Here is a 20,491-nt window from a genome sequence, read left to right as displayed (position 1 = left end):
AAATAAAATTTACAATTAGTTTGTACATGCGCCCAGAAAATGATTTATCTTTAGTTTTGCTTTATTCTAGATAAGAAGATGAATTTATCTGAAGTAAAATATGGAATGCTTCTATCTTTTAATTGTATTGCATTTTCTTTTCCATTATTTCTGGACTAGTTTTGTTCTTGAGTACAGGACGTACATTATTGCTAGGTTAATGTAACGCTATAACAATTACGAGTGTGTTATGAAATGTGTGTTAGTTAGTTAACGATGTAGGACATAATAATTCGTTACATGTTATAATTCAGAATCATTTTGCCAGGAAATCATATTTCACGAAATAGTTTAACTTGATTTACTTTCTAATCTACTGGTCTATTATTTTCGTTATGATGAAAATTAATTAGATGAGCAATAATTATTTTATAAGCTTATTTTATCCGTCATAGTCCGCTTGTTTTTTTACATTCCTGACCAAAAATTTTCTAAAATTTTATCCATCATTAGAGATTGATTAATCAGTTTGGTGAAGAGAATTCGACTTCAGCTCTCTTACACTTTCAATTCCATTGCACACTATACTTACTGGGCTCTAGATTTAATCTGATCCTAAATATACACATAGTTACACTAAAAGTTATTAGAGATAACGGGACACAAAATTTTGTAACTAATTTTAAAATAACCATTAAAATAATCTTATATAAACGAAAATATTTCGTAACGATAGCATTATACTAATTATAATATTGTACTAAATATAATATTATACTAAATATAATATTATACTAAATATAATATTATACTAAATATAATATTATACTAAATATAATATTATACTAAATATAATATTATACTAAATATAATATTATAATAAATATAATATTATACTAAATATAATATTATACTAAATATAATATTATACTAAATATAATATTATACTAAATATAATATTATACTAAATATAATATAATATATTATATTATACTAATTCAGTTTTGTTGTTAATACAAAGCTGACAAATTCTTTATATTATACCTCCCAAACTAGCTCTCTATCTGAATAAATGTGAGGCCTAAGTGCTTTTCTTCTATAGGTTGGTGCATACTTGGTAAGTCTATATTGAATATTAAATTCGTTTTATTCTTTTTGAAGATGAAGTCTCCTAACTAAATTTGTACATCCCATGTAGGAAAATTTTCAAATTTAGAATTTAAGATAGGAGAAATTCGTGAGAGAGCTACATATTAGTTATCTCAAAACAAAACTTTTTATTTAAAAAAAAATACAACTTTTTACAACTTACCAAAAGAATTAGTATAATTTAATATCAGCGCTCATATTACGTTTCCAAAACTTTCATTGTTATTTCTTAGTATTATTACTGTAGGGTTTAATGGAAAACAATTTATATTGAATCTGTTCCGTTAATAGCAAACGAATTGGAGTGTGGATAAATGGGCATTGGTTGGTAACACTCAATAGTTTGAGTTGATTAAAGTTACAATTCTCTTTGAGTACAACAGAACATATTGGGTTCGGATGATTGCAACTTACTGTTTGAAGACTTATCAAACAAGTACGCAAGTGATTTGTTATATATATATCCAATATCAGCCGCGCACAACTTTCATTGAATTCTTTTTAACAAATTATTGTGTTTTTAGGTATTTACCCTTAGCTTAATATTAGAGTATCTTTGTTTTTGGAACTGATATTCTTTAGTAATAAAAAATGGTGAACATCTTTCATTTTATTTAGGTTTACAAAGTGAATACAGGGTCTCAAAAAACGTGGAGATAACATTTATTTTAGGAAGCAGAAAATGTTTTTAAAAAATCTAGAAAAAATGAAAACATTCGGCTTTAAGGAGTAATTACATTGTTTAGGTAATTAATTAGTAGTTAATACGAAACTTTTTTTTTTAAAAAAAGCTTTCTAAAGCTGGTTGTTCGATACGATAAGTGCCTTATTATTAATAGCGATTATGTGTTGAAGTAGATGATTAAGGTATAGTCTTTCATATAAAAATAAAATTGTTAAGAAAAGTATTATTGTTTTCCTTTTATTTCAAAACGGCATCTATTTAAGAAATACGCCTCGTAGTATTGTCCAGGTTCCCTGAACTTGATGACCTCTTCTGTGACATTCTCCCACTTCTCTAGTGCAGTTTTTTTTCCATCAAATCAACGGCCTCAGGAGCTGAATTGTCTAAATCCATTAAAAGTACTAATTTCGTAACACGTTAGTATTACTGGGTTCCTCATTATAGGTAGCGATTGACTTTCCGCTTGAGACCTAGCTAGAAAAATTAATACTAAAGTTTCAAAAAGAACGTGTTCTTCCGTATTATGATCCAATACACAAGCATTCAATAGGTCCTTAATTCTAATTAAGGTAGTGTACTTACTTTGTTAAGTATGGTTCTCTCTAATATGTGTTCTTATGGCGGGGTTAAATGTGTTACAAAAATCCAGTTGAAATAAAATAACTCAATAGGAGGTTATTTTTACGTAATAGATAGTAGTTCACTTTCTCGAAAATGGCTGCTAGGCATTTTTTTAAAAAAAGTTGCGCAAAATTTATAACTTTTTCCTTTCATAAATTTTCTAGAATTATTCGTTTCAGGGCAGTTTTCGGGGTAAGAAGTAAATATGACTCGAAAGTTTGAAGTGTGAAGGAAATTTGTGAGTTCAAATCCTTGAGAATAGTAGTAAGAGTGAGTGTTCATACCAGATTTTTGGAGGTTATTCAGTATAAACTTAACGAATGTTCAACATTTGTAAATTCATCCCATTGCAATAATCAATTGTCTTAATGCCGTATTTTCTAACGTTAAGCTATTTTTTTTTTCTTCGTTAAATGATTCTGACAAAACTTCTATTGCTTCTTCTCTCTTTTTACTTTAGTTCTGAAGTTTTATCCTAGCTTAGTGTTTTAAAAGCAAAAATATTGTGCATAAATCAAATTAACAAATGAATGCGAAGTACTGTAAGTATAGCCTTGTGCAAATCGAGTATTACGACAGTTTTATTGATAGTTTTTAATCATAATAAGCAAACTTGAATCAAATCTTCGATCAAGGGTACGCAGTACAAAGTAATGCACATGAACGTCGGTCGTGACCCTCATCCGCTATAACAAAAAAGTAAATAAAAAATATAAATAAATAAATTAATTAATTTAAAACAAAATCAAATCAATATTGGATGTATTCTGTTTGCACAGATTTCATTGTACCATTACATACATATGTCCATTCATATAAATATGCGTGGCGAAATTGCCTATTTACACAGGGACTTACTGAGGAAGTAAAAGCAAGTCCATTTATGTGACAATTAACAATGTATAGCCAATGTCGTGCAGTACTGGTTGTTGGTCGGTATTCCATTAAAAGAGTAGATCGGCAGGGAGTAACAATTCACACCAGATTCGCTAGTAATTAATCTAATCCCAGCTACCCTTGTTTGGTTAAATAAGCCTGTTAATTTGCTTTCTCTTGCCACTATTAATACATTGCTGGCTGTTATATTTTTATTTTAAATAAATATCTATCTACATACTTTATGTAATTCATCGGGAAAGATATATCTAACATATCTCTGGTAAGAAGAATTGCCAGCATACGGAATTTTTATTTTAAGTTTTCTCAGAAAATAATGGTTTATTACGAAAAAATACTTCGAATGTTATGCCTCAAATTTCAAAATTCTTCTGCTCTTTCGATTAGAATGGAGTAATTTTTTCAAATTTAAATTTAAGAGTATTAAGACATTTATCCTCAACTCTGAGCTGTTATCGCCTAATTATTTAGTCTACATTCATATTAATTTGTTATTGCTAAATAATCTTAGCTTCAATCACCAGCTACTGTCTTTGGCTTTTATTTTCAACCATTCCTTTAAAATTGCTAAATAGTGAAATGCTTTAAAATTATTTCAAACTTAATGAAGGCGTATGAGCTGATTTTGATTTAAGTTCTCAGTAAAATACAGCTTAATTGTATTAATTTTCCTTTAATGCAACTAGATCTCATATAAAATTATTATTATTATTATTATTATTTACTTTATTTATTTTCACAACCGAAGTATATTTGTGCAATAAGTGAAGCTGATACATGATACAAGTATAAACATGAATATGTGAGGGCAGAATTCACCCGTAGGTGAAACGTGAGGGAAGAAATCATAAAAAAAAAAAAAAAAAAAAAAAAAAAAAAAAAAAAAAAAAAAAAAAAAAAAAAAAAAAATAGGGTTTATCCCAAGTTTAAAATCTGGTTTTTATATTAAGATAAAATCTAGAGGTTTACAATTGGTTGTTTCAAATATTTTGTAAAAATCTTTCTAAACTAATAATTTATTTAATATTTAACTCTTTTGAATTATAAATAATTTCTTTAATTCCAAACTTATGATACAATTATTTATTGCAATGTATAAAGAAAAATTCGGGCATGAAAAATGAGATCACAATAGAAATAAATAAAATATGAAATTAGTAATGGATTGTGTAATTCTTGCAATCCCCAACAGATGGCAGATGTTGTTCTTCTCGTACACCTTTAGAATGTACATGGACTTTATGCAACAAAATGTACTGCTGTTAATGTTCGTTAATTTTTTCTTGTTAATTAATATAATTGGAATAATGGTGTCTATTAAGCTCAGGAGTTAGTGCTCAAATACAGTTGCAAGCCCTTACATGTTCTTTTTCTACGAGCCTCTTACTGTTTACTTCTGGCGATGTACGATGATATCCGTGACAAAGAACATATTCTTTGAACATTAGCCGGCATTGCAATGAATAATGTTGTCCAGTACTGGTTGTTGTTCGGTATTCCATTAAAAGAGTGATCGGCAGGGAGTAACAATTCACACCAGATTCGCTAGTAATTAATCTAATCCAGCTACGGTTGTTTGGTTAAATAAGCCTCTTAATTTGCTTTCGGAGAGCAAATGATCCCATTTTTTATATGTAAATAAATAGTAAAGGAATAAAATGTTTTGTGAATTTTGCCGAAAAAACTTTAAAATAATTTAACATCCCGTTAAATGATGACATATTAAACTATTTAATGGGCAACAATGTATTTTTGTTTGTTTTTTTAATTCCTCTTACTCTTAGAGAGGAAGTAATGCGATCGCACCAAATTTTCGAAATTGAGTTTTTGGAGGAAGTTCTTATTTTGAGTTTCTCTTAATGAGAAAAATGTTTTTTTATCCCACAGTATCCCCGTAGGGGGAAGTGGATTAGCCACTTCTTCAGGGTACTTGGCGTCCCTGTGTATATCCCAGCCTAACAATATGAACATGAGTAGCATTACACTGTAACACCCCAATATATTTACACATTACACATAGGGCATAGTGGTGTTATACCCCCACTACTAATCCTTGCTTTTATCTCTCCTTTGATCCTGGCCACCCTTTTCCTGAACCCCGGATCCCTACCCAAGCTGAGATGGGAACTCGTGACGAGGCTGAATTCGTACAGGATAGTAGAATATATGTGCGGTAACAGTCACTTTGGGGCACAAGGCGAAACCCCGTTGTAATGTAGCCTTTCTGTGGTAGTGGAGGTCTGCCACAGGTGACCCTTGATCCCTCCACCTCACAGAGGAAATAATGACTGCCAGGGGGGGTCCTGTCTCCGCTCCTGTGGTGCATTGTCGCAGACGACTAACTTGAGATGCTAGACCTTCTTGGGTTCTCGGCCCTGGGCTACACAGATGATACTCCTGTAGTGGTCAGGGTCAGGCACGAGATAGTCGTTGCTGAGCTCATGCAGGAAGTACTCAAGAGAATTGGGTTAGAAGGGTAGATCTTTCCGAGAGCACTTCTAAGACTACTCTGGTCCCTTTACTAAGAGTAGGGCGTAGGGAGCTACAAAAATCATCGAATTTTTTACAAAACTCTAGTTGTGTCGGGTGAGGTTAAGTATCTGGGCGTTTTTCCAGACTTCAGACTCACTTGAAAAGCACATTTAGTTAAAGTTACACTGAAGGCAAAGCAGGCTCTTTGTGGTACTTCTAAAACCTGTCGGAAGACATTGGGTTTACGCCCCAAAATGACCCACTGGCTCTACACACGAACACTCATTCCTATTATCACCTACGTTGCGGTAGTGTTGTGGAGAAAGACTGAACAACAGTCGGCCATCAAGGCTCTGCCAGGGTGCAGAGAATGGCCTGTCTGTTTGTTTTCGGGGGTCTTTAGCAGTGCCTCTACTGCCTGCGAATCACCAAGGGTGCAGTTCGTGTGGTTCCCAGAGACTGGCTCTGGAGTGAACACGAAAAGAACTTGATGAAGTGTCCTAGGATCAAACACAGCAAGGCTATGATGCCTTGGTTGTGTCCAACAAAGAGCCAAAGTGACTCTGCGCTTAGGTAGAAATCAGATTGCTCAGATCGTAGGCCTATTCACGGGTATGTTCAGAAACCATCTGTACAAGGCTTATTAGCTCGGATCCGTTGTGCAGATTGTATAAGGAAGAGGAGGAAACAGCCTCTTACTTGTTGTTCGATTGCGTTGCAATCGAGTGATTTCACTATGAAACCTTTGGATCTTTGAGATCAAAAGGAGATAGTAGCGCAAAAAGAACTAGTAGAAAAAGTTCTCAACCTTCTTAGTAGGAGAGGTTTGGTCAACTAGATCCAAAGTGAGAAGGCACAATAAGCCTCTTTTGGCTGCGGTGCCCCGCTATTTTAATCCTTAATCCTTAATCCCATAGTCTGCGATTGAACGTAGTTGGATTCTGTTAAGCTACTATTATCGCCGTCAGTTTTTGGGTTTTGGTCAATGTCATCAACCAGAAAAAAAAAATTAATATTATAAAATCACTTCTATGATATTCAATTTTTCTCGATTTTCTCTGAGATCCCTGAAAAAGGTAACTTACTTTTGATTATTAGGTACACCTCTCTAAATTGCCTTGATAGAACGATGCACCTTTTCTATTCCACATTAAGGTATTCTAAAAAAATTTAAAGAAATTTGGTTAAATGGAGATTCGATTTAAATTTTAACGTTGAAACCATATTCCCCTTATTTTCTTGAGGCGCTGCAAGTGATGGGTAATAGAATCAGTCTTATCCACTTCTTTCTTAAGAGTACGAGCGTATAATTTATGGCTTGTACTACCTTCTGGTGAGGTTAGAGAACAACTTAACTTCAGAAAAATTTTGTATTGTTGGTAACTTCTGTTTTGGAATTTGAGTAACTTTGTCAAATTCGTTTTTAGATTTTCAGAAGCATAACATACATGAGCTTTTAAATTATCACAGCTTTTAGTTAGTGTTGCATTTTTTTTCTTCTCTCTTTTTTTGGACCTCTTTCATTTCCACATGGAATGGTGAATGACAATTTACGCTTCATACCAATATTCTGTGGCCCGAACTTAAAATGTACAGTTTTGTTGTAGACGTGTTCGCTTACCGTGAAATCAGTTTTTCTCTTTGGTTTGCCTCGGATTTTATTCTAGTTTTACTCCCGATCAAGTTAACAACTATAACAATTTCGTTTATATTATTTTACGTTCCCATGTACTTTTTAAAAATATGAACTCATTAATTACCATTTAGGTGCTTAAAAATACCCTTGTATATTATTATTATTTCCACGGTAGCCGAGGGGTTGGGTAAAGCTAACATGTATTGTGGTCCTGGGTTCGATTCCCAGCCTAAGCCTTGGATTTTATTTAATGGTTAATGAAAGAAGTTTACAGTAGTGTTTGCTATCCGCCTCCATCCAGGACACCTAATTGGTAGTTAAACGTAAAGCCCGCCCATAAAAATAGAGATTACTTTACTTTTTTTTTTTTAACTTGTGTAATAAATTCATGATTAGCAATAAAAATAAAATGAGCTGTTCAGAAATTTGATCATACATGCAAGATAAATAAATATTATATTATGTAAGATAAATATTGTTTTGTTGCTGTTGCATATTTTCAATTAATTTATGAATACTTGCTTCTATAGAAATTAATTTAAAGCTAACCTCTTTGTGGAACTAATCGTCGATTCAATTTCTAAAATTATTTTTCGTAACATTCATTGCTGAAAATTCATTTTCAGTCAAATAGGTTGCTACAAATGAAAACCTTTTAACTAAAATTTAGGCAATACTTCAGATTTTCTTAAAACTTTATTTCAAAACTTTTGTCCATTTATAATTCAATTAATTTTTCTTCTTCTGACGTATTTAAATTATATGAATGTTGCAATTTAAATTATTTATGAGTCATTTATTTTCCGTGCAAATATCTTCTGTTGGGAAGAAGTATTGAATTAACTTTTCTTATAATTTTTATAAATTATTCTGTGCGACTTGACTTTCATGGAAATTTAATTTAAACTTCAACCATTTCTGAAAATAATGAAAACATCATAACAACTGCTTTTTAGTTTTTTAAAGTCAGAGTTTTTACATTTACTACTAATTAAATTAGTTTAATACGATAACTAGAAGTACGTGTCTTACATACAAAGTTATTCTTATTGGTGTTTAGACGATTAGTACATTATTCAAAATAAAGCCTAGAGATGCCTTGGTTTGGGTAGAGACAGACATTTGCATGGAGAAGAGATAGACCACTTTTCACTTATCATAAACAAAATTAATCTAAAGAAAAGTAATATTTTTGCGGCTTAATAATAGTATGTAGACAAAATAAAAATACTAACTATAATAAACAACATTTTTTTTTTGTAATTCTTATAAAGTATATCTATCAAAAATGTGACTTTGTACAAGAGTGTAATTAACAAATCTGCCATCTGAGCAGGGCTGAAGTGAATCAAATGTGTTGATAAATGCAGAATTAAAATAAAGTCGCTAAACTAGAATTGTGCATTTAATGTAGAACTTTATCCAGCAGTTTTTCAGCTTTCCATAATAGCTGATTTTCTCCTAATTGGCCTTAGATTTTCCCCTTTCTATGAGCTTCTTATAGCACACTGTCCAGTGATGGACATTCTTCCGGTACTCGGGTTCTAATCTTTTCGGATATACCAGACCTTCCGTACAAGCACAGGGTTGTTCTACAAGAGAATTATGTCACCATTACTGAGAAGGTTGGTTGTTGTGCAAGGCGTGACAGAGCACATATTTTGGGGCATTTTATGAATTATATTTAGAAAACCTTGAACTTTTGTCAATTCTTTTCGTGTAGTGTTTTTATTCCTTTTAATACATATAGTTATCTGTTACAGAGATCTTGTACAGATAACGCAATCAAATAGATAATAGATCAAATCAGATTTTTAAGAAGGAATAATAACTCGTTAAGACAATGAACCACAAAGTTGGACCGCGGCATTTATAAACATAGATTTGTCTTGGGCGCATACTATGCGGACCTCAGACAAATATAATGCCATCTTAATATAAATGGCAATATTTGCTTCAGTGAGGAGCAATGCCAATGGTCTCAGAGCGATAGCTCTTAACCCTTATCAGCATATGTTGCGAGTATATTGGAATTCCATGAAAATTTAAGATGGTGGAACCGGTATAGGATATAATTGAATGATTCCATTGGGCAGTCAGCTGTAAGTCTCCTACTTTCTTTTGGCTTTTCTTGAAGATTTCATTACTTAAGGCTTTGGCTTCGCTTTTGGCGTGAGCCACGACCACCATGGGAACTTTTATACACTTTGCCGTTATCCGTCGACGCTTCAGGCTTTTCAGCCATTTTCATATCAGATATAGCAGTAGTGGGGTGTGACATTTCGGTCATCTAGGGCTTTGACGTTTCGATCAAAAACATAAATCATAAATAAATAAATAAATAAAATAAATAACTCGTTTACTTTGGAGTACCAATTGTATTCTGAATTCCCACAATTCATGCTTCTCTTTATGTCTCTTTATCTTTGTAAGACTGTCATTACCCACAAAGAATTCTTTATATCCAGTTAGGTTACTCCGCTTCAGTAAAAAAAAGGTAAATTAGATTTCTTTCTTTCTTCTGAACTATTTGTTTTTAGATTTTATATTTCTTCATTCGAAAGAACCATTTTGTTACAGTCAACTTATTTTGCAACAAAAAAACGTTTTGAAAAAATTAGAATTTCGAAGAAAATTAATAGAAAAGAACGTCGTAAGAGATCCAGATTTTTAATAATTTCTGAGATTACAAAAATGCTGTAGTAGTTGGCGAACACTTTCAGCTTAGTTGTTTTCATCATCATTTGCTCATTTTCGATAAGATTATTCAAATATCCTACTGTTCTTCTACTTTCCTGAACTGTTGATCCATACTGTCACTTACAAACAAAAGAAAAGTCTATTGGTGTTTTATTGTTCACAGTCCTAACAGTGTAGGGGTTGATAAATAGATGTTTGCAGAAGGTGGAAGTGAAGTGATTAATGTTTCAGCCAAGAAAGTAGTTTTAAGCACACCTTCTTTCTTCAATAGGCAGACATCTTTCTATTTGGACGAGAGATCCGGTCGTCTGATACTAAACAAAACGAAAGCATCATTCATCACACTCTTCTTCATTTACTTCAAGAAGACCACAAATTTTTTTAACTCTGTTTAGCTGTACTACCTTCCATTCTCTTATCGGAAACTAAGAGCATGAAATACTTGAAAGACTTCCTTGCTTCACTAGTTGGACAGTAATTAGTGTTGTCACCAAATTTGCCTCTAAGCAAATGTGACAAAATTTGTAACTACACTCCTTTAATTTAGAAACAACCCAACTTTGTCTTTCTAATTCCCCCTTTAACGACTTATCATAAAGTTTTTACTATATTTTTATCAATTTTGAGTTCTTTTACAACCTCTATCACTAAAATAACCTCTAGCATAATAATAATAATACTTTATTTATTTATTTTTTTAAATATACAAACAATAAATGAATAAAGAAAATAAAACTAAAGTAAAGAAAAAAATCTGAAAAAAGTGAACTGTGTTAATAAAATGAAGAAACTTGAAAAAATTATATTCGAACTTATAGTAAAATAAACAGTAACTGTAAAAAATAGCTAGCATGTACTTTGTTAAAAAGAAATAATCTAAGTATGATGTAAATATTTACTATTACAGTTCGAAGTTGGAAAGAGGAGCCAAATACGACATATACAACTTCACCCACGAGACTTGAATAACTTACTCACCACTGTTGCAATAAAATAACGTTAATTAAAACTTTTATTACTGACCACGAATTGTTCGGTAGATCAAGATGAAAATTTCACTTTAACTAGTTAATAAACTATTTAAAAAAGATAAAAAAGACAGAGACGATCTGAACTCAACTAGGCACTGTAGCAAACTCCTCACCTCTAGCATTACTAGGGCACAGTATAATGTCAGCAGTTCCTCAAAACCGATTTTAGAAGATTTTGATTCAAGAAAAAACATTTTTTAAGTAGATGAGATGGATCTCTGATAGCGTTAAAAACGACTCGTGTTAAATTCAGAGCATATTTATTTTCAAAACACCATTGCCCAGAATGTTGAGTTTTCCAAAGAACAGTTCAGATTTTTGTGGCGGCACTCTGTATTCTTCGGATTTGTATTATTTTTTAGTTAAAAGAAAATGGAACAAAGTGTAAAAGACTTCTAATCAGTTATATATTGTTACTTGCTCTTACTTTGACGGAGAGTTCCCTGATTTTTGTATCTCTTACTCCAATAAATGAGACTCCTTGCTTCAGCGAAAACAGAGAGGAGATATCTGTTCTTCTGAGATCTTATAGTTTCGTAGTGCGACTGGAAAAAAAAATAGGTCCATTTTAATTCTATTTCAGAAACCAGACGGATAGAAATTAGGGTAATTAATAGAAATTATCCGTTTCTACCTCATCTTTAAACTCAAACATAAAATTAAATTTAGGTTTATTTTTCAAACGTTCAAAATAATGCATAAACTCTTTCACAACTAGTTTTGGGACTGGAGGACTTTCAACTTCATAACTGAATGAAAAAAAAGTATTGAAATATAATTAGTGATAGATAAACTGACCCTTCAGGTAATAACTAAACATATGTATTGGTTTAAAGAAATTAGAAACTGTCTCCAGAATTATAATATAAATGTAACTTTAAATATAAAAAATTGTAATAATAGTGAGTTATGGAGAAGTAGTTTTGTTATTCTTAAAGAAACGTTAAAAAAAGAATTCTACAATGGGGTTCGGATGAAAATAAGAAATTCTAGTGTATCTCCCTGGTATCGAATGCTTCAGTATGATCTAAATGATAAGTTTTATGTAAATAATGAACAGTCACTTTTTAATATTAGGTGGATCTTCAAAATTAGAGGTGACCTACTTGGCCTCAACTATAAAAGCTTTAAAAGTTCGGATTCTCTGTGCACGGTGTGTGACCGGGAGGAGGGGGAGGATCTGTTCCATTTTCTGGCGGTTTGTCCTGTGTATGATGAAATTCGCCGGAGGTGGTTTGGGTCTCCTGTTCTTTCCGGAAGCGATGTATGTTGCGGGCTATCTGAACGGTGGAAGTTGGGATGCCCTAATAAATTTTTGTAGGATGGCATTTATTCGTAGAGTAAATATATTATATTAAATTTTCTTTATATAGGCGCTTTTATTTGATTTTTGTTTAATTGATTTGTGAATATTGCTTTTTAAATGTTTAGTTAAGAAAAAGGTTCATTATTCTTATTTTATATTGTTTTTTTTCATATTTTTATTCTTCAAATTAGAGTAAAATTGTTTTGTTAATGTATATAATATAGTTCATTATATAGACTCCACTGACGGCCGTAAGGCCAAGTTGCTGTCTTTTAACAGATACTCAGTAAAGTTTGTATATTTTTAAATTTTTTCTGTATATATGGCACAATCAATAAAGACTTTTTCTTCTTCTTCTAATTAGTGATTTAATGGAGACATCAACCTTTAAGTTTATCTTGATGCTAGAATCGAGGATTGGACATCCATGGCAAGTAGCCAAAGTTCTATCTTCCTCCACTTAGACCTAATGAGTAGATTTGTAGCTAACATTGTCTGATGAGCAGATGCTTCTTGACATGAAAAATTGATTTATTGATACGCTTCTATCGTTAAAATTATTTCTAATTTAAATTGAGTGACGATCTTAAAACTACTGATTCAGACATCGTCTACTCATAATCAAATTACATCTGGTTAAAATAGTTGGATGGTTAAAATATTTCTATTATTTAGCTGCAGTAATAGTTCACGGTTCGGTAGTGTAAGGATTTTTTGTTTTTTTTTGTTTAACTTATCGTATTGGTTTTGAATAATAATATGTGATGGATCCAGTCAGTAAAGGCAAACTTACGGTAATGTTCGAGTTATAAACAAACACATTGTGATCAATATATTCGTTATCTAGATACGGGTTTGGAAATTCAATCAGTGGGTAAACCACAATCTAACAGTTTCTGTTTTTATGAGTTTATCCAAATATGAATCAAAGGGTAAGCTTACCGTTTGTGTTTTTTAATTCCAGGTTCCCTGTGATAAACATTATTTTTAATCACCTAACGTAATTTGTTTTTTTTTTTTCATATTTGTGGTTTCATTGAGCAGTCAGTAAACAAATTTTTGTTTCCACTTGTCTTTTAGACTAGTTTATTGAAATAGTGGCGATTTTTCCTGTCTGACAAAAAACTATTTTTGAGGGAACAAAATTTCCGTGGCAGTGCACATGCCAACTTCACAACCTTTTACTAAAAGACCACATTTACGGAACCACGTCTTAAAACTACATACTTGAAGTTAAAATTCATTCACACTATAAATTACATCCATACCTTTATACAATTATATACAGTTATATATTTATGTTATACATCTTCAAATTTTTTTATTTGAATGAGTTCTAGGTATATATTAATTTCTTTTCTTATATATTGTTAAATAATTTAATTTCTTTTAAAAACTTTATTACATAATCTATTCTATTTGGGTCATTTGCCAAGGCTTGTTCTAGTGAATCCGGAATACTGTGACGTTGTCTACATTGATCATATTCCGAACACTCCACAAGTACATGTTGTACTGTCAAGGGTTCATTACATGAACTGCATGTGGGAGGGCTATCCTGACACATGAGGTAACCGTGGGTTAACCGGGTGTGGCCGATCCTGTGACTATTACCTCTTCCCTGCGGTTATCCCGCGATGAAGAGTCCCAAGCTTTGACGACAGTTTTGATCTTCCTAAGATTATTGTTCGCCACCAAGGACCACTCATTCTGACAGGATTCATGAATGTAGCTTTTAATTTGCTTCGCCACGTCTGTTGGCAAGGTTCTTCCCATGGTTACCGCCATGTGAGCGGCCTCTCTGGCTGCTAGGTCAGCGTCTGTGTTACCGGGAATTCCCGAGTGGACCGGGTACCCAACAGTTGCTCCTACTCTTTCCATACTACACAACAATGTGTGGATGTCTTGGAAGATCGGATGTTTTGCGTATATTTGTCTAAGAGATTGTAGGGCGCTGATTGAATCGGAGCATATGGCAACTCTACCCTGAGTAGTCACCTCTATTGCGAGATGCTACTAAAACAAATGGCTATTAACTGATGTTATTGGTGTCATTATGTTGCCATAATTCATGTATAACTTGGTCAGTTCCCTTCTTCATACTGGTCAGAAAATGAAGATTCTTTATGTGGCCATGCAAAATTAGTTAACTTAGCATATTTTAACATGCCAAGGTAGGTTGGAAAGCATAAAACAAAGCGGTCAAAAGTCCAGCATTGGCTATTTTTATCAAAAAATTATTAAAGAAACTAACTTAAAATAAAAACTGACACAACTCTCCATTTAGGTTTAAATTGATCTAGTAGTAAATTTTTCGCTTTTTTCATTTTGTCTCCTAATAGCTAACATTTTATCAAAAATTTTACTATATAATTTTAATTAGTGTGAAATTTTACTAATTGAAAGTGTGGAATCGTCACGTAAATTTGTTTGCATAGCCAGGCAAACACAGATGTTGTTACTAACAATGTAACACAAATAACTTTATGAATTATGGACAGACTTGACCATCTCCCACTGTTACTTAGCCCAAGGACTTCCCTTGAGGTTGATTCAACTATCTCGTATTGTTTGGGTGTGTGTTTAAGGCACGAGGAAAAGGGGAGTTCGTGTCAGGAATGGAATATGAGGTGGGCAGATAGTGGTAGCAAAAGGGAGCAATCAAGGATGGCGGCAGAGGCCAGTAGTAGTTGTGACAGAATGAGCAATGCGTTATCCCGATGTGATCAGCAAACTGGCCCACGACTTCGCCACTAAGTGTGATAGTGTCGAGAATAGAAAGACAGAGCAGTGGACGATGTTGCCGTGGTAAAAGGAAGCAATGACAGCTTTATTGCTCGGCCCATCCACTATTTTAGAATGTCCTGCATTAATTACTAATGGCAGCTGCCATTCCTCACACAACTTTCTTCCTTCCTTAGAAAAGGATATTGGGCGCCAATTTAGTATAGATGTTCTTAGCCCCATATTTGCCAATTCCCAGTCTTATTATTTCGTCATTGTTAGGCAAAACTATACCAATTCAAGTGTTCCGTACATTTCACTGTACACTTTATAGCATATGTATCACACCAAAAGCTCACATCTTGATCCTGCCACATTTAGTGAAGTAATGACTCTAATCTCCGGTTCTTGATAGCATATGTAAAAAAGAAGTCATGTTGTTGACATAATAAAATAAGTTTTTCAAAACTTATAGTCCTCATTATTTAAAAGTCCAGTGTGGTCATATTATCTTTTCTCTTACTAGTAATTTATATTAAGGAATTTCTACATGTAGTAGACTCCTTTCTCAACCTACTGAGCCGATTCTTCCATTTCATTTTATTCGTGGTGTTGGCCTCCGTCAAACCGTACCCCACCAGGAATTCTAATAAGGAGTCTTTCCACCTGGTCCTAGGTCTTCCCCTTCTTCATCTTCTTCCCTCAGCCGTCAACTCATAACTGCCTTTGGGGTTCTGTCTTCACCCATCCTTAACAAATGCCCCAACCATTTTAGCTGCTTAAGCTCTATAGATTGAAGAACATTTTGTTGGGCATTCAAAGCTGTTTTAATGTCCGCTTTTCTTATTTTCTCCCTTCTGGATCTACCTGCTGACCTCCTCCAGTAGTCTCAATCCCAAATCTATTTCTTTCTTTTTTATTTAGAGTCCAGGTCTCTGCTCCGTATAGCACAATACTTTCAAATGTAGCCTTATAAATTAGGTGCTTTGTGCTTCAGGAAATACTTTTATTCCACAGCACTGGATTGTTCATCCCTATGACTCTTTTCCCTTCTCTGATTCTTCTATCCACCTCTGATTAATAACTACCACCGATCTCAATCCCAGGTACTTAAACTTGTGGACTTTATGTTAGTAAATGACAGAGAAAAGTTTAAGCCCATCTCTTTCCTAGAAATGCTTAAGAAGTATTTTCCTGGAAAAAGTTTCAAATAAAGTAGTTCTATAAAATCGAAGTGACCGGAAAGGAGACGAAAAGCTCAAGACAAAAATACTTGTAGAGTAATTGTTAGGGGAGGCCAAAGACTGGAATGTAGAGCTAGTTAAGTAAGTTAGCTAGTTCTACAAAAGTTTAAACAAGTGATGTTTCAAGAAACTGGAACTGTTTTTGAAAAAAATTTACTTTTGGAAAGGACAATTTTTTAAAAATTCCTATTTAGTAAAGTACATTTCTGGTTGAAAGATTTTGTCCACCAAAAGTTTGGTTATCTACAGGTGGCTCCTAGTCAAAATATCAAATTTAAACTTCTGCGATTTTCTATATTTGATATTTTTGTAAATCACATATTATGAAAATAAACTTCCTATCTGCTGGGTTTGCAGACTAATTTGTAAAAAAACAAGAAAAAAAAGGCACTCAAGGGATCCAAAATTGAAAATCGCAATAAAGACCATTTATTTCTAGTATAATAAAATATCGTAATTGAAGAATGTCCAATGAATTATTAGAAAAACTTCGTACACTCTGTTGTAAAACTCGCCATCTTTAACATTTCCCCATCCTCCCTTTTCTTTGCCTTCTAGATTTTTCTTGAAACAGTTTTTCTGTTAATATTAGATTATTATTAATTTTTTGATTATAGAAGAATAATTCTGTTGAGCCACCTTGAAAATGAAGGTCAAAACTTGTACTACAACTTAAGGTCAATGCTTGCAGATTAATGTTATTTGTATACTAAAATTTTAATTACTAAAACCACACCCTGAACTCTTTTTTCTAAAGGAATCCCAAATGCATGTCCTTCGACTGAAACGATGGTACTTAACTTTCTATTTCTAAACTTAATGAATTTTTGAAGTACTAGAGTTTTAATTCGTACTAAAATAAACGAAGAATTTCAATTCTATAAATTTATATTATATGTCTTGATTAGCTTGTGCAGCGGCATACAGCTTCCAAAAGTTAAAGGGTAAGAGTAGAAGTTTGCTAATTGTCAGTTTAAATTCTATCCAAACTGTTGTAGCAACGGATCAGTGTATAATTGAGTGTACCCCTCTTTCTCACAATTGAACTCATCCTGCTTTCCTTTCATCCATGACTAGTGAATCACTGCCTGAACTGGAAATGTTGATTTAGGAGGCAGTTCTCTAAAGTTGGTGATGGTTTTCTGTTTCTCTTACCCTTAACAAAATTAGTCACCAAAGTCATACTCTTATGCACAATGGCGAATAAATGTGTTAAAGAAATAGCTATTGTAGTTATCGACAATATTTATTAACATTAATACTACAAAGATTTTGAAGCTTTACAATGTTCTGAGTGCGTTCTTTTATCATTAGTTATCTGTACTGCAGAATTTTGTTTTCAAGGTTTTGTGTCTTGGGAAAGTTTAAAAAAAAAAAAAAGACGTAAAACACACAGTAAAGAAAAGTTGAGGTACCGGTGGGAATACAAACAGTTCTCGACATGTAGCCTCGTGCATTCTTGGTAAATTCTCTCTATTTAATGAATTCGACATCAGATCTCAGACAGAGCTTTTGGAAAAAGTCGAAGAAGTGTTCTAAGTGTTACGTAGCACTTACCATACTCAAGTATTTTGATGAGTGCCATTCCTAATCCATCAACCGAGTATCACTTGGACTGTTTTTGCCAAAGCACTCAACAACAAATAGTTCTTGTTGAATTCCCTAACTTCTTTTCTTTCATCACCAATCAGAGAGTAAACAAACCTCGTACGAGGTCTACATCTTTTATAAGGAACTTATCAACAAATTTTTGTTCATTATAACCTATATTTTCTCATAATTGCTGCCTCAATATTGATCGAACTTCTTAGAATCCAACGGTTTCTTAATCATATACACTACGTTGGCCACAACGGCCTCTGTAGATCTTTTTCCAGTTTGTAGGCACCATAAATACCCAAGTATTAAATTACAGTTACTATATCCTTCTTGCCCTTGAAATTAATTTATTATTTAAACAGAACAATATACAGGTCCATGCACCCGTTAGTTGAATAAGGTCATTTAATAGGTAGCCTACTACTTCTGACTGATTTTGATTCTTGGGGACTTAAAGGATTATCTTGAGATAAATTACGAAATCTGTTTTATTAGTATTTCGTTTTATCCAATAAAGTCTGCCGTACTCCAGCACTGCGTTAATTCAGCATAATTTGATTAATTTGTTAGTATTATACATAATTCCATATATTTTTCAATAGTATACTTATTGTAGTTAGCAATTAGCGGATTGATGTAATATTTGATTAAATAAGGTTAGGCTTTCCATTTATGCTATTAATGCGCATGCTTAAAGGAGCGATTCAGCGCTGAAATGAAATTTACCTACTCACTTTTCTTCCCTCTCGATCGCTCGGTGTGTGTGAATATCTTCTCCTTTCTTAACACTTTCTCAGTAGTAGAATCTGTAAAGGGATATAATCCAAGATAGAAAAGCCCTCATTGGACGCCAATCACACCTGGCGTGCACACCTCTTTTCCTTGCCTCTTATCAACTCCATTCTATCCTCTTCAGAACTATCACTTATTAGAAATCTATCGCATTTTTTCCATCGTATAATTTCCCACTTTTGAGATTTTAATCACCAGTTCTTATTTACAAAATTTTCTAAGCCATTTTTTATTATTTGTTGTAGAAATGCTGTAAATTGTAAGTAAACTAACGGTTAAAACTGCTAGGGTAAAAGTTTATTCAAGCTTAAATATTGGCTTTTCGCATACAAAAAGTGCCAAAGTAGCTTGATTACTGGAACTGAATTGTAATGGAATAAATAGCCGTACAGGTTTAAAGATCCTTGGCATTGTAAGGAATTCGTATATTATGATTGTTTGTCACTGGCGAGGTAGAAAATATCCGTAAACTTGAATGTCGTCATTGGCGAGGTAGAAATAGCCGTAAAAACTTGAATGAATGTTGTCACTGGCGAGGTAGAAATACCCGTAAACTTGAATGTTGTCACTGGCGAGGTAGAAATACCCGTAAACTTGAATGTTGTCACTGGCGACGTAGAAATACACGTAAACTTGAATGTTGTCACTGGCGAGGTAGAAATACCCGTAAACTTGAATGTTGTCACTGGCGTGGTAGAAATACCCGTAAAAACTTGAATGAATGTTGTCACTAGCGAGGTAGAAATACCCGTAAAAACTTGAATGAATGTTGTCACTGGCGAGGTAGAAATACCCGTAAACTTGAATGTTGTCACTGGCGAGGTAGAAATACCCGTAAACTTGAATGTTGTCACTGGCGAGGTAGAAACACCCGTAAAAACTTGAATGAATTTGTCACTGGCGTGGTAGAAATACCCGTAAACTTGAATGTTGTCCCTGGCGAGGTAGAAATACCCGTAAACTTGAATGTTGGTCACTGGCGTGGAAGATATTACCGCAAAGTTGAATGTCTATCACAAGTATGATGCAAAGTACCGTACCCGTAACCTTCAAAGTTAAAAATGTTAAATTTAAATGTGTTTTCTTGGACAGTAGTACCAGATTTGTACTTCACTCTAAGACTTCGCCTCCACACCTCCTCGGTCTAGATAATAACCCCCCTGGATTTAATTGTATTCCGCAAAACCAGTTGTTACCAAAAATTGAGTTAATTTACATGGTTCATTACAATTATTATAAGAAGGAAAAACAAAAATAACTTACCTTAATAATGGCAATCCTTATCATAAGGTTTGTAAACTCTGACTTCTCCCTCCAGGATGTTAAGTTGCCACTGGAAGAATGTCCCCTATGCCACATATACTCCACTAAGTAAAAGCCAAACTAGCCAACGACCTTCCTTCGTGGCAGGTGCCTTTTTATCGAATTCCATATGCCCTTAATTGCATTTATATCCTTCCTCTTCGGCGCTACAGTCCTAAAAGGACCAGGGCCTCCTCAACCAAGGCTCTCCACTAAGCTCTATCAAGAGCCTTCAGTCTCCACCTTCGCACACCCATTTTCCTCAAATCCCCCTCAACTTCATCAAGCCATCTCATTCTTGGCCTACCTCTTATTCTGACGCCTCCGGGCCTTCCATATAATAGGCATTTAGGG

This window comes from Rhodnius prolixus, unplaced genomic scaffold, assembly GCF_049639745.1.
Source record: "Rhodnius prolixus isolate KJV_2025 unplaced genomic scaffold, Rpr scaffold_4, whole genome shotgun sequence".
In the NCBI taxonomy this organism is placed as follows: domain Eukaryota; kingdom Metazoa; phylum Arthropoda; class Insecta; order Hemiptera; family Reduviidae; genus Rhodnius; species Rhodnius prolixus.
Note: the sequence above shows the minus strand (reverse complement) of the source record.